This window comes from Crotalus tigris, unplaced genomic scaffold (assembly GCF_016545835.1).
Source record: "Crotalus tigris isolate CLP2741 ecotype Arizona unplaced genomic scaffold, ASM1654583v1 scf7180000020523.1239640, whole genome shotgun sequence".
NCBI lineage: Eukaryota > Metazoa > Chordata > Lepidosauria > Squamata > Viperidae > Crotalus > Crotalus tigris.
In genome coordinates, this window is record NW_024098059.1 from 300,001 (window position 1) to 306,160 (window position 6,160).

The following is a 6,160-nucleotide window of genomic DNA, read 5'->3' on the forward strand; positions in this document are numbered from 1 at the left end:
GGGTGTGGCTTCAGTGGTAACAGCAGACTGGGTGGGATTAAAAAGTTCAATCAATCATTCAATTGCAACCTTGCAAGAGCTTTTTTTTCCCACGAGAAGTTGAAATTGATTGATTGAACTTTTTTTTGCACATGGCGGAGGCTTAAAGTGAAAAGGTTTTATAAAACCCAGATGAAGGCCAAGGAGTGGGGCGACGGCACGTGTCCACAGAGAGGGCTCTGTGTGCCACCTGTAGCATACGTGCCATGGGTTCGCCACCACGGCCCTATACCATTTCAGACAAATGGCTGCCCAGTCTCTTCTTAAAAACTTCCAGTGTTGGAGCATTCACAACTTCTAGAGGCAAGTTGTTCCACTGATTAATTGTTGCAACTGTTAGGAAATTTCTCTTTAGTTCTAGGTTGCTTCTCTCTTTGATTAGTTTCCATCCGTTGCTTCTTGTCCTGCCTTCTGGTTCTTTGGAGAATAGCTCGACTTTGTGGCAGCCCCTGAGATAATGGAACACTGCTATCATGTCACCCCTCGTCCTTCTCTTCATTAAACTAGACATACCCAATTCCAGCAACCGTTCTTTCTATGTTTTATCCTCCGGTCCCCTGGTCATGTTTGTTGCTCTTGTTAAGACTGGATTTGGCATTTTTATCCACCTGTAGAGTCTTTCCCGAGAACTAGGATAGGCAGATGTTTGATGGTGTTAAGGCATTATTATCATCATTGCTGTTTAATAACTGCAATATTGTGAAAGAAAGTGATTCTCAAGTGAGAAGCCTCTAGGCCAGAGGTCCCCAACCCCTGGCCCACAGACCGGTATTGGTCTGTGGCCTGTTGAGAACTGGGCCATGCAAGTGGCAGGCGATTGTGTGAAACCATCTCCTACTCCCTGCCACTGCCACCACCGCTGCCGGTCCACGGAGCTGGAAAGGTTGGGACCACTGCTCTAGGCATGGCCTAGCCCCCAAGAAGATGCCTCTTCCTATTTGCATACTCGGGAATTTTTCTCATCTGTACTCTGGTTTGGTTATCACTGACAAAGTGTAATACTGCATGTGAATAGGGGGAGGGGTACCTGGTTGGTTTGTAGTTTCTGCCTTTTTCTTGGTTTATTTTTGACCGTTCCCTCCAATTTACAGAGGATCTAAGGAAGAGCAATTTTAAAATGAAAGAAAACAAAAATAGCTAAACAAGTCACAATCCCTTGTTTATCAGCAAACCTGAATTGTTGAAAAATTGTTCAACAAACCTTGTTAAAAGAAAAGCACCTCTCCCAGACTCCAAATTACAATTCTCCAGGTATGTTGGATTCCAGTGCCTAGGAAACACATTTGGGAACGATTACCTTATTGCAATTGGAGTATGGTGTTTATGAATTAATTAACCATTTATTTATTTGATTTTTATCCCATCTTCTCTACTTTATAAATAACTCAAGGTGGCAAACGTACCGAATACTCTTTCCTCCTCGTAGTTTTCCCACAAGGAAAACCCTATAAGATGACTTGGGCTGAAAGAGAGTGAGTGACTGGCCCAAAGTCACCCAGCCGGTTTTTCAGTCCTTGCCTATGAACATCTCCTTGTGTCCATGCAAAGTTTCTGACTTGCCAGTCCCACTAGATCAGTGATGGCGAACCTTTTAGAGACCGAGTGCCCAAAATCCATCCCCGCCCCGTCCCCTGCCCCACTCCGCCCCCACCCCCACTCCACTACCCGCTCTGCCCCACCTGTCCACAGGGCCACCATTGCCTCCATGGCCCGGCGCAGCAGATTGCCCCGGCAGCCCAGCAGCACCATGGCCATGCTGCTCCGTGTGGGCCGCACCCAGGGGTGACTCTGCTCCAGGGGGCTGCTGGTGAGGAGGGGGCCATGGGGGGAGGCGGGGCTGAGGTGACAGCATGCGTGTCCACAAAGATGGCTCTGAGTGCCCCCTCTGGCAGGCTGGCCTTAGGTTCACCACCACTGCACTAGATAGACCAAGGCTAGGAAATCAACTCCACAGGGAAGCAAACTGTTTGGAGATTGGCTATAAAAACAGAATACTGCAAGTCTGACTTCCTCCTCCACCTTATACAGGCAGTCCTTGATGTCAGTGTCCTTACCAACCCCTGGTCCCCACGGAAAACAAGTGGTAGACATCAAGGTGGCTGGCAAAAAGTGGAATGGTCTGACCAGCGTTTAATCACAGCAAACAAGGTTAGCGCTGGGAGTGATTTCCTCCCAGCGCCTTACCTACAGTCCTCCCCCACCAGCTCCATCCCCCAACCCCCTAGCCAGCATCCGGTGGCTAATGTTAAGAACAGCGACACAGGCCTCTGGCTCTCTTCTTTGTCTGACTGTTCACATTGCCGGGTGATGCTCCTGTGCCAATCAGCTGCTTGTCGGACGCACGGATGCTCAGCTGTTCAGCGGCTCCGTCTTTGGCCACTGTTCAGGTAGGACTGCCCCTGGCGTCTCCCTAGGCGTCGTCCTTGATGGTAGCCTCCACTGGCTTCTTCCCTAATGTCTCCACGCTGGCTTCCTCCCAGCAGACGTCTTTGCCGCTGTTCTCCTCCCTGGGGTCTTCCCGCGCTGAACATGGAACCTCTCAGCCATTTGGCAGCGTTGCTGGCCTCCTCCCCAGTTTCGTTGTCTCCGTCCCACCTCATCAATATTGAGCCCACGGGGCTTGACACTTGACTTACTGCCACAATTGAGCCAAAGTTTCTGTTATTGAGACAGATGTTAAGTGGGTTTTGCCCCATTTTATGACCTTTCTTGTCACAGTTTTTGAATGAGTCACTGCAGTTGATAAGTTAGTAATCCGGTTGTTCAGTGATTGATTTTGCTTGTTAAAAGGTTGCAAAAGGTGATCACATGACCTTGGGACACAGCAACAGTCATGAGTATGAGTCAGTTGCCAGGCATCTGAATTTTCCTTGCACGATCACATGCCCCAAAGGTCGTAAGTGTGAAAGAAGGTCACCAGTCACTTTTTTCAGTGCCGTTGTAATTTTGAACGACAGTCACTAAACAAACTGTTGTAAATCAAAGACTACCTGTACTGAATTAGGGAGGTGCCTGAGCGACTTCTGAATGTTATCTGGCCATTCTGGACTCAAAAAAAAAATGCTTCCATCCCTTTTGCCAAGGCAGGAGCTCTTGGATATCTCTGTCAAGATCATCATCTTTACACCTTGCAAGATCTGCCCAGGTCCTGTAAGGTCCTGCCTCAGCTATCTTCTTAGGAAAGTAGGACTCTTGAAATGAGCGTTATTTCAAAAGCATCTTTTACTGAGAGAAAGTGATATCAGAAAAGCCAGGCAGAATCTGAAGTTCCCGCACAAATCATTAAGCTAATTCCCCATTGTTCAAACCCCACCCAATGCCCCAGTCCATCAGGAGATAATCTGCTGGTGTGAAGGTGTTGTGAGAACTCTGAGAGGAGAAAGTGATAGCAAGTCATTCCCTGGCCCTGCAACCTTGGTAACAGGTGGGAGCTGGCCGGAAAATGAGTCCATCTAGATGGCCCTGATGGCCTATTTCCTCCTCCCTAATTCCCATACACATACATCAGAGTGAAAGCACCAGAGACTTCAATCCCCAAGAAACAGTAACAAGCAGTGTTCTGACAGGAGTCTCTCATGTGGGATTTCTTTTGCCTTCTGGAAGATAGAATTGTTCTGGAAGCTAGAAGAGTTGGATCAAGCAGCTTCCGTTTCCTTCCTTAATATGGCGCAATAAAAACCAAGAGCAATCTTATGATATTTTAAACAAATTGGAAAGGACAGCCCACATCTAAATATCACAGCAGCAGAATCATGAGCACCCTGGGAATGTATTAGGGAGCTGGGACTCATTGATTATGCAGGAGCTGTTCCAAGTGGGAAAGGTCCTGTTTATAACATCATCTCTTTGCTGATATTCCCTGGCTCACAATCCCTCTGAGCTCACTCAGGAGAAGTTCTATCAAAAACTGGGTCACTGCAGTCATTTATCGGAGTCATCAAGCATGAATCTCTCTCTTTATTGCAGTTTTCTATCAGGCTTGCAAGCTTCACATTTTTTCAGATTCCTTTTCTGCTTGGCAGTCCTGCTTTAATGTTGTAAAAATGATGTGGCTTCTTATCTGCAGGAACTGGGTATAGACAGCTGAAATAGGAATATCTTCCCCTGCACATAGATTCCTACAGGACTCACATAGACTTCTTGGCATTGGATAGATCCTTCTTTCATCCCTGCCATGTCAAAAAAAAGATCATACAAAAGCAGATGGCTACATTCTTTGATCTGGGGATTATTTCTGTTCTTGGGGAATATAAACATATATATATATATATATTGCCCAAAATTTAACCCCAGAGCCTTTTTCTTCAGTTTTAATTCAGCACGACCGCCAAAGAGGGCATACTGACTCCAAAATTAAACATTTTCTTGATCAATCAGCAACAGTATTGGCACATTTTATTACATATTCCAGCCTTGTTAGAATGATAGCTACATTAAGAATCCGTTACAGGAATATGTCTTAGCAGGTGGCAATATACAGCCCACTGGCTCATCTCAGAAGCTTAGAAAAATTTAAGGTTGATGGATGATGAACTTCTAGGACAAATGCATTCCAGAAGGAAGCAGTAGAAAATACCTTTTGAACTGCTGTCAAGAAACAGGCAGGATTGTAATCATTAGGAGTTAAGCTGTACTTGAGAGTGTGGTCTAGGACAGGGGTAGGCAACCTTGGCTCTTTTATGACTCGTGGACTTCAACTCCCAGAATTCCTGAGCCAGCCATGCTGAGGGGAAATGGAGAGGTTTCCAAGCTGAGCTATGCTGGCTCAGGAATTCTGGGAGTCCATGAGTCATAAAAGAGCCAAGGTTGCCTACCCCTGGTCTAGGAGAACTTGCCATGGCCAACTCACCAAGGCCAATTCAGTGCAGGACAATTCCCCATGGGATAATTCTTCACAGGACAACTCAAAGCTGTGTTAATAATTTCATTCAATTACTTTTATTTTTGGCGACCACATTTTCATCAAAATTATTGTAACGCTTGTATTTTTGGATTGACCTTCTTTTATTATTATTGGCTATAATTCCGTTGAAATTAATTTAACTTTTGCATTGGTTGAATTGTCCGGCGAGTTGTCCCATGCCAGTTGGCCACAATGAGTTGGCTCCGTGGCAAGATGAATTGGCCACGGTGAGTTGGTCCATTCCGTGAGAATGTCCTCAGTTGTTTTAACAGCAGAGTTTTTGACTGCGGCTGTCTTAAAACATCTCCCTAAGTGAAAGAAACAACCATTAATTTTTACGAAGCAAAGGTGGGGGTGGGAGTGGGAGTGGGTGGGAGTGAAAAGCTTTTACTTTATTTTATTTTGGCAGTCTAACCAAGGTTATGTCAGTTGTGTCAAATAATGGTCGTAACCCAGTTTTGTCTGAAAGCTATTGATGTATCTGATTATTACACTATTCGACCTTTCAACACTGAAATTAACGTGAGGGAGTCATATCCTTGGAGTGCATTGTAGTGTCAGGGCTATAGAAGAGAATTCAGCTCAAAGCCCACCTTCCCTTTCTCACGTACTCTGAGGTCTGAATGGTCTCAAGAGCAGGACTTTGGGGAAATGGAAAGAGTCAACTTGGTTGAATCAGAGACAGAAGTACAAGTACCAGCTTTTTTTCCACGTGATGGAATGGGAACTGAGAATGAGGCGTACTCCCTGTTCTGTTGGTCTGATGGATCAGCCTGGAGGCTGGCTTTATTCCCTGGAAAATTGCAGTGACTTCTGGTTAAAAATAATACCAGTTGGATGGTATTGGAAGCAGTCCGTAGGAAAAAGTCTTCTTCCTGGATGATGGTGTCTTGCATGCTTGCTTGCTATTGATTTTTTTTTTTTTTTTTTTTGGGGTGGGAAGGAACAGAGCAATTTTTTCATGCCATTGAACACAGAGTTCAAATTAGCCAATTTCTCAGGACATTGCAAACTTTATCTTAACCGTTTGCACAATTCATCTACTCCTGGGATCAGCACTGATTTTTTTGTGTAGACTCCTTGAAAGGGAGAACCATACCAAAACATGGAAAAACTAAGAAATTAAAGTTGTCAATATTACCAATAGTTTTTTAATCAAGCTCCAAGATTGAGAAGAAAAAGCATCCAATTGCAATCACATTATTCTCTCTCTCTCTC